We start from the raw sequence: 12,804 nt of genomic DNA, 5'->3' as shown, positions 1-12,804 counted from the left end.
GGTAATTATTCTGAAAGCAAAAGCTCTAGTGAAAAAATAAACATCGAGATTTCAAAGCCCTGTTCCTTTCCATCACTTAGTGGCGTGGATGTCTATCTATATGGAATTGTTTATTTGCCTTGTCACAAAATTGTGTAGGTCAGGAAAAGTAAGACAATTTTTTGTATTTTTTTGCTTTATCATTTGGTAATGTGTAAAAACATGACTCCCACATCACCCAACCCTTGCCGCACTCTGCCCCCCCCCCCCCCCCCCCCCCCCCGCCGCCTCCCCAAATGCATCTAAGAAACAATTATCATCTAAATAGATTTAGTTGTTACCAGCTACTAACAAAAATTGTAACATTACAGTGATTTGACACCTGTAAAGGGGATAACAGAAGCTTTGTAATCACAATGAGTTAATGTTACAACGTTTCACATTCTGACCAAGTGTTCTTTCAGTTGATTATGAGACCATAAATGGCTCCTGCTGATTTTTTATAAACATACATTGCAGGGGAATTGTCTCTGAGCTATTTATCTTGTAAGAGCATTATTTTGATATGTTAAATAGGTATTTTTTTTTCTCTTTTTAAAATGGATGGCACCTGATTGATAGAAAATACAGAAAGTTTCCACTATAAGCTGTATTGCATTTCAAATAAATAAAACTTAATTTAGACCTAGAGAGAGTTTTACAACCCAGGGACATTATTGGAAATCCTAAATTCTTCTGAAATATCTTTTCCAAAGATGTGGGACCATCAGTTTTGTCTAGCAAGCATGAAGGATGGGAATTCAGCAAGCTAGCTATGTTTTACTTAGTTAAAAAGAATAAATGGTTGAGACTATTAAGAACTGGGTAATTAAAAACTTTTTTGCATAGAAAAGGCTGATGTGACTAGTTGCACAGACACGTTTCTTAAGAGGATGACTGATTAGGTCTTTTCCTTTTTATAAGCAGAAAGAATGATACTGCTTCTGGTTTTCCTTCTGCTTCACTATGTAAGTTACAAACGGTTTCCCTTTTGAGTATCAGAGCATTATTGTCACTAGGGTGGCTCTGGTACTTGGTTCATCTTTGTGATGAGGTAGCTCTTGGTCTGATGAGGTAGTTTGCTAACACTGTCCTGATACTTTATCACTATAATTTAATTGTGAATTTCTTCTGCACAGAGAATATATGGGTGAGAGTAACTGGTGGAAATCTGTCTGAAATTGTGGAAAGGAGTCAGATACTTTAAAAATGTCATTTTTGGATTGTTTTTCACCGTGAACGTGCATTATTTTTTCCTTCTCTCTGAACATGAATATTTGCTAGAGACATATGGCTCACGCTAAAAAATTTCGTATTAGTCAAAATGTAGACCACAGATGGGGGATGATATTCTTTTGCAAATTAAAAATTAAGTGACCATTTGGGACTAATGAAGTTTTAATTATAGCAGCATCCAGCATCTTTTTCCAATGCATTTGCTCATATTTGATTAAGCCTTGCTGGCCACAAACTAGTCCACCTTTTCAAGATGTGATGTGCTGAGGTGCTTCCTGCATAATCAGGTGAATCCAAGTGGGACATGGATTCTTTGGTGATGACAGGGAGGGAGAGGGAAAAGGAATTTGTTACTTTCCATTTTATTACCAGTCTTGCAATTAGATTACCACAAAGCAATGTCTGTACATATTTGAAAGAAATGCATTTCTGCACAGTAGTATGAATTTGACTTTTTTAAAGTATTTGCCATTCATAGACTCAAAAGTCTTGAGATATATGATCTTAGACTTTGATGACATATAAAATAGTTTTGATCATCTGGAACCAAGTTCTAAGGATTTTTTAGCAAAATGATTAAAGTGCTGTATTTTGCTGTCTTTATGCACACTGAGATGATTTCAGTTCATCTTGGACTACCTTTCTTTCTTTAGGGATTGTGCAAGGTCAAATAACATCACATTTGCCATGGAATAAAAGTGAATAAATGTTCACTCAATTAGGTCAGTTGACAAAGGGTAGGTTGTTAAACAGAATAATTTGAATGTGTGCCTGAGTCTGGGGGCACTAAGAAATTCTCCTAGAATAACTAGGCTTACGATAGATTTCTGAATTTTCAATTTTATACTAGTATTCTGAATTAAGAAATACTAAATATAGCTTTTGAGCAGGAGAAAGAGGTCTTCAGTTATATTGTTCATAAATATTCTGTAAACCCATATAGTTTTACATGGAAAAGTTTGTCTCAAGTTTGGTTTCAGATGTATCATCTCAGACTTATGTAAGGAGACAGCTAAATGAGAGCTATCTACCCGCATGAAGATGGGACAATACTTGCAGTAGTGTCCTGTTACCTAAATGCAGCACTGACTTTTTTTCCTTATTGTGAGTTAGAGGAAATGCTGCACAATTATTAAATCTACTCTTTGAGTTAGTTCTTCCACTAAGCTTATTAGAAGTCATTAAAATAAATAAAAAAAAAGCTCAATTTAGAACTTTCTGAATATACTGAAAATAAATCATTGCATTTTACAACTTTGAAAGTAATTACAGAATTCTATTGCTAAAGTCGGTGGAAGTAAGTTTGACAGATTTTCTCTAAATTACTCAACCACCTACAGGTATTATTGCCAAGATTCTTTTGAAATGAGAATAAATTTTATAGAGTTACAACAGCAAAGTGAAAGGGTATGTTTGATAGATTCCCTGAACTGTTTCAACACCCACAGGTATTATTTGTAAGAAAACAATCACGCAGAGTCTTCAGCTGGTTAGAGAGGGCACAGCATTCCATCTTCACCTGACATCCTATCTGTTCTCTCAACATCCTGTGCCCCCTGCCTACCACCCACTCCTCCCAAAACAATGCTCACCAAGAGAGTTTTGTGTGAAAGGACAAGAATATGAATGTTTTTTAAAAGAATCTAAACAGTATAGAAAACACATTGTTTGTGGGTGGCGAAAAGGCTTGAGGTAGGAGAAGAAAGACTGTCTTTAGGATTGATTAGTATTCTTCACTTTCTTTCCTAATTAATCAATGTTATTCTTTAATTGTTAGAGCCTCTCAAAGGTAATTATTTACTGGCTTGAAAGGTGAACATAAGAAAAAAGACCCAAAGGACGAATTTGAAGATTTTATTTGCTTGCTTTCTCTCTTTTTCATTTGATTTGCATATACCACTCTGGTTTGTCTTTTCAATTACTCTAAATAATTGAGTCCTGAAATATTCCGTGTGGGTTCCTCAAATGCATTGCGTAAACTTTACCTAAGTTTTAACATAAGGACCTTAAGTCTGTAAAAAACATTATGAAGTTGTGTATTTCTCAGAGGTGCTTGTTTCATGTTACAGATTTAATCCCATTTTAATTTATTCCTGTAATGCCTAAAAGGTCCAGAAAGATGCTTATAGTGCATACACTAGATTTATTATATGTCACACAAATACCTTATACCATAATTTTATTAACATTTTAAAACCTACTATTATATACTTTGAAATTTTTAAACTTTTTTCCATTCTTTTTCTTTTTTAATGGTCTGCTGCACTTTTCATTTTGAATCTTGGATAATTACTTAAATTTGGTAATAACAAACCACATATTAACATTCAAAAATTAACCTTATTCAGTTTTATTTTGAATAAGTAAGGGATATAAATTAGAACTGTGACTTGCAGGTTTAAAGGACATTAAAATAAATTATTCCTAAACTTTCTTCTCTAGCAAACAGCACTAAATCCATCTTTCTCTTTGGCTTGCTGAACAATTTTTCTCATAAACTTTACACTAAGAAATAGAGCAATACCTTATTTAAGTTTGTACATCTGAAAATAGTGAAGTGCTAGACTGCCAGACTGGGCTGACTTAGCCAAGGGTTTTCTTAAGAGCATCCAGAACACTGAGAGTTCTGTTGTCCCACCTCTAGAGTGCCGCAGCCCTGTTATGTTTGGATCTGATTTGTGAGCTGCAGTCTTTTCTCCAGAAATAGTAATAAACATCTGGCATGATTTGGGTGTAGGCACCAACCTGCATTTCTTTTCCAGCTTGATCTCTGCAGATTATCTTCTACACAGACACACTGCCCTCTTAAAATTTCAGTATTCCTATCTCAGTAGCTTGAGAAGTTCTTTTTCTGACTGTGACTGTAAGTTTCACTTTACTGAGTGGCAGCTAACAGGTCATCCATTCTATATTATTTTAATATGTTCTTCTTCCAGCCATCAAAGTAAGAATGCTATTTTATTTGACTTCTGAAGAGATGTCACCATTCAGAAAACAGGCAGGACAAGAGATTTGAGACAAGAATGTGTTGCAGCCTGTACCATGAGCTAAAGTCTATTGTTATGAATATTCACACTATTCTTGTGAATGTTTTTCTATCATTGTAGCAAATAAACCACTTGCCAGTATTCCTTATTATGAAATTTCTCCCAGAGCCACCAGTGCTCTGCCTCATATAGCCAAGTCATCCGAGTTCTGTGCCATCTATCAAGTTGTCACACCTTAGTGTCTTGTGTACAAAAAATGACTTCACAGACATTCTAGGTAAGTGGGATTTTTTCTCCATTTATGTCTTAGAGTCTTAAAGACAGCAGTTATTCAAAGTAAAAGTGAAGTTGCATTGGGCTAACTAGCAGAGCATATGGGTATTATACATCTGTAATTCAATATATTGATTGCAAGCCTGAGTTGGCCTCTTACTCAAAGCTGCCAACTATTCACTGGTGTAGAAGCAAACTTTCCTCTTAGCACAGCCTGATGTGATGATTGTCTAAGCACTTCAGGAGAGGAGCGAAAGAACTTCAGCTTGCTGTGCCCATTGGGAGAGACCCAAACACCTTCCTAGGGCAGAATGGCCGATGGTGCCTGTGTACGCGTTCTCTTTTATGTTACAACTCCATAGGATCATTTTTAGCAGAGTCCTGGTGTTGCTTGCTAGAAAGAAAGGTGAATTTCGTCAGTCTCCAGAATTCTGACAGTCTTTTTTTATCCAGGTAGCTCAAAATACAGGTGTTCTATAAGAAATTATGTGGATATATTGAGTAAGATCTGAAAGCATGGCATGTTTTTCCCTGCTTCCCAGACTGAGCTGTTAACAATAATTTAACCAGGATATCTATGTCCTAAAAAATATATCCTAAAATTTATGTACCTCCACATTTTTGCATTAAATCTTACTTACAGTCTGTTATCACTATTGATCCTGACATCTCTGGTATCAGAAGGGAGAATACTATGTAGAAGGAAGAAATGGTCCTCCAAGTGGACCTTCTCTATTGTGTAAAATTTTAGTTTCAATATATAAATTGAATGGATGCTTTGTGGGGGTGGGGAATGGGGGTGTGTGGGGAAATACAGGGGAAAGCTAATGACAATGGGCATTCACATTGACTGTTTCACCATTTAATTAATGTGCAATTCAGACAACCATGTTTAGGATGTAAATTGTTTATGCATTCAGCTACACAGATCAATGAAAACACCTACTTGACATCTGTTTTATTGCATGTGATTACCCACCTAATAAGAGCAATTGGAAAGCTTAGAGGGAAATTAAATTTTAGATATTGATTGAAGTTCATTTTTGAAGTCTGATTTTATGTGTAGTTTGGATTATAAATGTAATTGTATTTTAGCATTGTGCCCTTTGTTCTGATATGGAAAATCACAGGTGAAAATATACTGTAATCTATACAATACTATATGGGAACAGTTGTCTAGAAAGGAAAGAACTAACTTTACTGAGTTACAGAATCATCAGTATAAGTCAATATGCTGGCAAACACAAAAATATTAATTCTATCTACTAAAACTACAGTAGAAAAAGATAATGTTTCTTCTCATTCTCTTCCCACTGTTTGTAACTCCCTCTCAACTTACTCAGAAAGTGAAGTAAGTCTTGTACTGATCAGTGCTTGAAAGCAGCAGATTTTTTTGGAAAACTTGTCAAATGCTGCTTATCAAAAGAAGACTATGTTGCTGACAAAGTAACAGTCAATTGTTAATTACAGAAGAATTTTTAAAAAAATGTCAGTGAAGTACAGCAATGGAATTCTACTGGTAAGACTAAGTACATACTTTAGTAATGTAATTAGTCACTTTAGTTACGCATGTACAGCACTAATTTGCTAAATTATGTTTATATGTACAACACTGGGAAGTATGACATTTCATTCTTGCTGTTTGGATTAATAAATATTTATTTAGTGTTCCCATATTTTTATTACTTGAATATTGATGAAATGTTTATAGGTTACATTATAATACATTAAAGTGATCACTTAGAAAAAAAAGAGGTATTTAATGAGCTGCTTTCCCAGTCTTTAATGACATATGGAAGGAAAAATATTCTTGAAGACCTGATATAACCATTCACTCTTTAAAAGGTACAGAACTTGGTCTAAGGACTAATTTTTCAGGTTCTATGAAAGCAGACAATTGAGCTTACCTCGCTAAGAACCTCAAAGAATTTGGATAGTTCACAACAAATGTGTTAAAGCCTGCAGTAACTTGTTTTTGCCCCACCAAGATTGAATATAGCACAGGCTTTCCTGGAAATAAGTTTTATATAGACAGCCAAGTGTCTGTTGAATGCTTTATGGTTAATTATGTATCTCCTAAGATCCAGAAAATACAATTACTAAGTTGTAGAGGGATGAAGGTGGGTTAATTAACATTGATAATATACAGCTGTGGGCTGGCTTCAGCGGCAGGGGGTTGGCTGATGTAGATAAGGTGCAGGTGTGTCTGGTTCTGGTAAGGGGTTGAGAGCCAATGAAGAGGGAGCAGCCAAGAAAGGAGCAGAGAGAGTGTGTGCCTGGGATGAGGAGAGACTGGGAGAAGGCAGCAGGGGGACTGGTGTGAAGAGTGTGATGGTATGAGATGGTAAAAGACCTTGTTGCAGTTTGATAGTTTGGAGAGTGCTGCAACACTAAGTCTGTAAAGCAATGAAGCTAGCTGTCACTGTGGCTGCTAGCTGAGATAACTGACAAAAACCTTTTCTGATAATTGAGAAATGTGACTTTAAGTCTTCCAAGTAACTGCAAGGGAATGAAAACTAGGATTGCTATTGTACTCATCTGCCAGAGGTCCTTATTAAAAGTCCAGATTAAGCTGAGGCTTTAAAAAAGTAGAACTGAAGAGGACCATAATGCCAGTCAGTTTTATCCTACAACCAGAAGCCATATCATACAACACTTACTAGATCAAGTTCCACTTAAAAAATATTTGGTGTTTCTACTCTCAGTTCTGCTACAATAAGGCTGCCTAAGAGCTTCACTGCTCCAATGATTAGAAGCTTTCTTCTAATTTCCATTCTGAAAGTTTTCATGTCTCTTTAATATCAGATTCTTCCTGTTTTAATAGAATTTCTCTGAAAAAGCTCTGCATCCTTTTTGCTTTTTTACCTCCTCACCATATATTTTTAAACAGCAGTCATATCTCTTTTCAGCCTTTTTTTCTAGACTAAAGCAAATGCTCATTGCTGCTTCTTGTGTGAGATGCTCATTGCTCTAACCAGGATGGTACTCCTTATCTGCCTGCAAATGTCTTGGTTCTTACTAGAACATAAGGAAAAGGTGAACATTATTTCAAACTATTTCATGGTGTGTTAGAGTGCTCTCTAGTTTCATGATTTTTTTCCTCCTTTTTTAAACACAATTTATTTTCACTGTTCTCTATTCATCTGATGGCCTCTCTGTCATAAAAAAATCTGTTAAAAATACTTGTAATTGCATATTTGAGTACACACAGCAGTTGATTCATAATTCTAAAATGAAGGTTATTTTATTGTCCTCATTTGTATTGTGCTTATTAAATATCTTGAGTTTTACTTCTAGATTAGACCACGTTCTATTTCATCATTTCTGTACAGTGCTACCTTACTCCATTTATTCTCTTGTATTTTCTGAAAAATCCATGCCTTTCAATACTTGTATTCTAGTCACAGTCTTCCACTGTGTCGGTTACCTCTGTAATACAGAGTTTCACATTCTGTGTTAGTACATCAGGGTTTTGTTGTTAGGCTTGCTACATTAGCACCAACCACTTTGGGATTTTTACAGAGCACACCCATTTTCCTGGTCACAGAATGTTTCAGTACTTCTTTCAATAGCTGCTTAGCCTTTCCAGTTAATCTCTTCTGTAATGTTATCTATTCATCTGATCATTAAAAGTAAATGTGAAAATAATAAAAATCTCGCTTCTCATTTTTCAATTCTTAATAGTCATGTTAGCTGGCAAAATGTGAGCAGATTATGAATTTTTTGAATGAATGAGTTCTGTAAGACTGAAGATGATTTGACTGTCCTTTGAAAATTTGCATAATATATTTATTAATATAATAACTATTATCAATGAATTTATATTTATGAAATATAATCAAAATATTAATGAATATCCATTAGTGAGTATGGAAATATTTGGAAGAGTCTCTGTGATAATATGGTCAGGCTTTCATGTCTAGATCCTTCAAAAGCTCAAAGTAAAATTATACTTAGTTGTTCTTCATTCTTTATATCTTGATTCCTTGTCAACTTTGTCAAACCTATGTTTTCTCCTGAATTTACTCAAAAAAATTATCTTTCTACTTTTTGGAAAAGTTTTGTTTTACTTTGTGGCATGGATTTGTTCAATTTAACTTGACCAATGTATATGTATTATACATATGTTACTCAAGTTATAGCTGAGGGAATGATAATCAGTTTTGTTGAAATTCCAACGGATAGGAAATTAAGTATGCAAGTAGTAATGTCCAGCAGAAGAGTGAAAAACTGAAACGTATATCTTGTTAACTGCTTGTTCAGAGGGGGCAGTTATTTTCATAGACTGCTTCTGTACTCTGTTGTGAATATCTGCTCACTCAATTTTTGTCCCTTTTTTAGCATTGAGATAGAAGACCTAAACAGTTTTCCTTCTTCATAGGGTGCTGATTTGTCTATAAGCAGGCAGAGAGTTTGTTAACACTATAAAAAGCATTGATTAATTTGGACAGTCTTCTGGTTATATACCTGGCTCATGCCAACTAAATTGTTTCTGGATTTAATGTGTTAGATCGCAATTCATTCATTCTCCCAAGTGAATGTATGTTGTGTATCTTTTTAGCATTGAGCATGGGTGTTCAAGAATAGCATTCTCCTCTGAGAAACAGAAAATTGCATAGCAGAGAAATTCCTATGTACATCTGACAAGGCTTATATTGGTTAGGTGAACCCTTCTCTGCTTTTGTGAGCAAAACAAAGAAATGAAACTAGTGTCCACCTTTTTTTTTTTTTAATCCTGGACTGATAGTCAGTCTCTACAGCTTTATGTAAAGCACAGAAAGCAGTAGTTGTAGGATTGATATCACTTTGCACCAAACCTTAAAATCCATAGGTTCTTTCTTTGAAATTACAGCAGGTATCAGGTGCTCTGTTTTCTCTATACTGTATTTTCTCTGTGATCGTTGAAGTTCATTTTGCAGTTTTAGTCTTATCTAAAATAGATGTTACATTAGACATAAAAATGTTTGTAATGTAAATAGCTACTATCTTTGTGATAAAACTGGTATGCAGAACTGGGCACATGGTTAAAGTTTTCAAGTTGAGAAGAGATACTTCTGGGCCTCAGCAATGAATGGAAATGAAATTGAAGTTCCACCACAAACAGCAAGGGAGATTCTCAAGCCTAATGCTCTGGTTAGGAGGATGCCATTTAAAAAAACTTTAAAAGTCACTGATAGAAGGTGACTCCTCCTTTGTGAGAACTTTTGTCATATGACCAAAGACTCTCTCAGGTATCTGTTGCTTAGCTACCACCAGTCCCTTGGGCAGACTGGTTTTCCTGGGTTCTAGTCAACACTTCATCCAGATAAAGGGCTTGGACAATATACAGCAAATTGCATGCCCTTAAAACCTTCAGTAAATGAGGTCTGTAAAAGTTGTATGTTGAAGTTTTAACTCTTTCAGATTTGTAGACCATTTGTCTAACATATGTTACCGTATTTAATATCATATGTTCTCTCCCTTCCCTGTTTCTCTTGTTTTCTTTAAATAAAATTACATGTTTCTTATGTCATATAAACTAAAATTTAGTTTTGAAGATTACTGCAAATGTCACTGAACAATGGACATTACATCCAGGCAAACAACCTGATGTCAGGAAATATAACAATCAAAGGACTATTTTCCAATGGGAATAGCATTTACATTGTTTCTGAATTCCGTAAGTTTGTTTGTAGGAAACCTGCAGCCTTTTAAGGAAAGGTATAAATAAAGATGTTCCCGGCCTTAATTAATTTCAAAAAAACATATTCACCACTTATATAAAGGGTAGGTTTTTAGGAAGGAGTTACTTCTGTTGATCTTACAGAAATATTTGTTGCTGTGCTTAGTCTGTAAAATATGTGCAGTATTCTTCTAAAGGGAGAAATTTGCTTAAAAGCTTCTTTTCACATACAGTTTTAAAAATGCAAATTCACAGTTGGTTTACTATTAACATAATATAGTTGAATTATACAACATATGTTTTCTGCCTGTGTAGGGTTATACATAGCTCTTTCTTGGAAAACTTTTGGGGGTGCACACTTTTTGTCAGCCTTGTTTAATTTATCCTTAAAGGAAAAATCACGCTGTTCATAGTGAGAATGTTTGCAAATATCAGGCTCCTGTTCAGCCCTGAACATTGGACCAGTCTTATGGCTTCTCTTTGAATGCCAGTCACAGGATGCAGATATCATGCAATATTACATATTTTTCCAGGGCTGGCATCTGGCTGCTCTGTAGATTCCTGAGGCAGTTCTGTTAGCACTGTTGAGATGCCTCCAGGTCTACCATGTGATTAAGTTGCAGATGGAGTACTTGCGCAATGCACTTTTCTTTTTCCTGTGTTAATCATAATAGGGAGTCTATGATCCTTCCTTGTGAAACAGGATATTTGTACATGTTCTAAAAGCGGCTATTTTCCCCTTTTTAAAAATTAAGAAGCCTCCAATTTTTAGAGAAAATCTTCATATTTTTTCTGAAAACACAGTAATGTATTACAGTAAGCCATCTGACTTAGATTGTTAATTTGATGCTATATAAATCTGCTTTGAATGCTTGTTTATCAAAAATCCTTCCCTATGTTTAAATACCAGCTAAGGAAAAAAATAATGGTGAATTTAAGACAATTATTTAGCAAGTACCTAATTTGGGATACCTCTATTCATTGATGTTAAAGAACTGGAAAAAAATTAGGCAGGACAAATAGCATAATTTCTGAAGTAAAAAATTAAGTGCTCTTTCTATACAAATATGTCTCAAATATTTTACAATATTATTCCATATTATTCAAATGCTGGTATTTATAACTTCTGTAATGTGAAATGATATAAGATCATATTAAATATAGCAAGTACTGAAATCTGGGGGGTTTGGATTGAAGTGTGGTTTATGCTTAACTTTGGCATGTAGAAGGCCATTTCTGACCCTTACCAATTAAAAGCAGTGAGATGTTCTAGCTTTATTCTTAAAAAACCTTTCAGCACAGTTGTTGTTTTTTATTTCTAGGTAAGTGCATGTGTAACTATGGCAAACTTTTTCTGAGCATATCTTCATTGCATTTAATCGTGCTATTTAAGAACTATTAATTCTTTGTCTTTATAACAAGCTCAAATTAATATTTGTATAAAATCAGATAATTTCAATATTTTGTTTAATAGGGTTTCCCTTTTAAGATTACAGCTTTTCCCAATAAACTGCAAATTATGCAAAGTACACCTACTTAAGTTTGGCAGTTTTGCATTGCCAAATGACTATTGTTTCACTGTTCATTTGTTCAAAGGATTACTTTTTAAATTAGTGAACTAAAATGAAAAAGTGCATGTTTCTGTTCTCTTGTTTGTAACCCATAATTTTCCTAAGGCCAATTTAAGGTATATTGTCTTTTAGAATGACATTAAATTAGACCTCAGTCATCTGCTTCCTGTCACTTTCTATTATTTTGTACTTGTTCATCAATCCTTGGGGGAAATCAAAGCCTGTGTGGCTCCCATTTGAATCTGCATAATTCTCAGTGATGGCTGGGTCAGGAGGTGCCTCCCCATGATATTTAAATTTCTACCATAACTGGAGCCATTAACCCTTCAATGACGTGGTCATTCCAATATACATACTTGTTAGAATGTATGTTATTCATTAGTGCAAGTAATTTAAATCTTAAATTTAATTCCAAATTATGATCTTTTGATATTAATAATATCAGTGGATTTTTATAATACTTTTAATGTTTTATTCATGTATGTACATAGTACATTCTAACTACATTTGATGGCAATTTTTATAAAGGTCCTTCATACTTTTTCCTCTGCTCTGAAAAGAATTTAAATGTGTTAATTTGGTTTCTTAATATGCAAACTGTTTTGCTCCTAGAAGTTAAATTCTGGTTGTGCTTAAGTGCTACTTGTAAAACTCAGAGGACACAAAGGTAGCTGTGGGAGGCAGAGAGCATGTTCTATTTGGTAGTCATGATGACGCTGCAGCAGTCTATAGATGGAGAAGTAAAGAATTGCCATCATGACACTAGCAGAACTGACCAGGCTGGCAGAATTATCTGCCTCAGGAGGAGGAACATTGCACGTGCCTTTTATATTCCTCAAAGCTCAGTTAAAAGCTCCTCAGCCACAGCTAAGAATATGGATACTCATGGTCTGTATTTCTCATGATCGACCAACAATACTTGGAAAAGGCCAAGGACACACCTTGACGTGGCACATCTTGAGCACGCTTAGTCTCACCAAAGCAACAGAATGGCTGAAAGATATAGAGGAATCAAAAAAAAAATTATAGATGACAGTCCCATAAACCTGGCTTAGTG

At 34.8% G+C, this 12,804-nt stretch overlaps 1 long non-coding RNA gene across 1 annotated transcript in view; it reads right to left on the bottom strand.

Annotated features, from left to right (window-relative positions):
* LOC308071020 overlaps nt 1–12,804 on the bottom strand; it is a 78,797-nt gene that overhangs the window by 28,817 nt on the left and 37,176 nt on the right. The window contains exon 2 of the long non-coding RNA XR_013930968.1: nt 1–12,804. This exon is cut by the window's left edge and continues 28,817 nt beyond it; it is cut by the window's right edge and continues 36,055 nt beyond it. This is a non-coding gene — a long non-coding RNA (uncharacterized lncRNA).

The sequence above is a fragment of the Falco punctatus genome (genome assembly GCF_963210335.1).
Source record: "Falco punctatus genome assembly, chromosome: 10".
NCBI classification, from domain to species: Eukaryota; Metazoa; Chordata; class Aves; order Falconiformes; family Falconidae; genus Falco; species Falco punctatus.
The sequence above is the reverse complement of the archived record's forward strand: the minus strand, read 5'-3'. Positions and strand labels throughout refer to the sequence as shown.